This window comes from Oryzias melastigma, linkage group LG6 (genome assembly GCF_002922805.2).
Source record: "Oryzias melastigma strain HK-1 linkage group LG6, ASM292280v2, whole genome shotgun sequence".
Taxonomy (NCBI): Eukaryota; Metazoa; Chordata; class Actinopteri; order Beloniformes; family Adrianichthyidae; genus Oryzias; species Oryzias melastigma.
Genome location: NC_050517.1, coordinates 26,495,458 through 26,496,773, shown reverse-complemented (window position 1 = coordinate 26,496,773; position 1,316 = coordinate 26,495,458).

The following is a 1,316-nucleotide window of genomic DNA, read 5'->3' as shown; positions in this document are numbered from 1 at the left end:
CAAAGCTATCATAAAAAAGTACCCAAGATGGTTGCAAAGTTTGGTTGGTGTTTGTTAAAGACATAAAACACCGAAAAGATTGTTCTAACAGGTTTATGACTAATCTAATTTGAGATATGACCATAAGAACAATTTTATGACTCAGCTTTATGACACTGAGAAGCACTTTTTCAGTTTTTACTTACAGTGTTTAACTCCTGTAATGCAAAAAAAACTTCCACCGAACTAAACAGATGGTTTAAACGCTAAAAAGTGATTAAAAGCTGAGGTTCTGTAAATAATACATTTGTGTTTGTGTTGGAAAGCATTGACTCAAGAATTTGCTGACACAAAAAGTGCACACTGCTGAGTCTGAGTTGTCCATTTTGCTCTAAAACACACCAAAAAATGCACTGTAGCCAAGCAGTTGTCACTGCATTTAAATGCTGTATATAAAATCAGGTGATGCTCGGCTGAACTTGACCTGCCACGTCTCCACAGAGGTGGAGCAGTAGTTTTCCAGCTCCACCCTGCAGTGCTGACACGCCGCTGGCAGCAGGCTGGTTTGGAGGCGGCGTGTGAAAGTCAGCAGAGGCGTTCCCCCTCAGATCAGAGCAGCCTCCCCGCCGGTGGGAGCTCAGGTAGATGACAGTGCGGCGGCGTTTGTGAAAGATGAAGAAAAACACAAGGCGACGGCGTTGGACGTGTGAACTCAGCACAGCTGTCCCGCTCTATTTTCATCTGCTTCTCTTTGCTCTCTTTAATGATCAATAGCAGCCTCCACTGTTGGCGTGGTGACAGCTGATAGATGAAGATTACATTGCAAATGAGGCCTGTCTTCAGCCTGGGGGAGTGGTGAATTAAACACACTCGTGTGCAGCTCCCATCATCTGTCTGTCCCGTTCCTCCCCGCATACAAAGCTGAGGCGATCCTCTTTCTGCTGAGAACCTGTGAATGAGTGTAGATTCAACAGAGGTGTTGTGTTGTTGGGCAGCCTGCCTGGTTCCCATGAATTATTCAGCTCCTCCGTCGGCTGCACCTCTACATGCAGAATGTAGAATGAATTATGTAAGAAAATGGAAAAGCCATTTCCTCTTCATCTTAACCTCCGACGCTTCCACGGTTTCAGGTGTGTTTAAAGGGGAGCCGTGTGTGCGTGTGCACGTATTGATGGAGTGTATTTTTACATTAATCTCCTTTCACTGATCCTCATTAGCACCGAAAGTGGGAAAAAAACTAATTTTCACCTTGAGTGCAGCTCTGATATTGACTGAATTTATGCTGAGCACACACACACACACACACTCCCAGACACACACAAGCACCACCATCCACA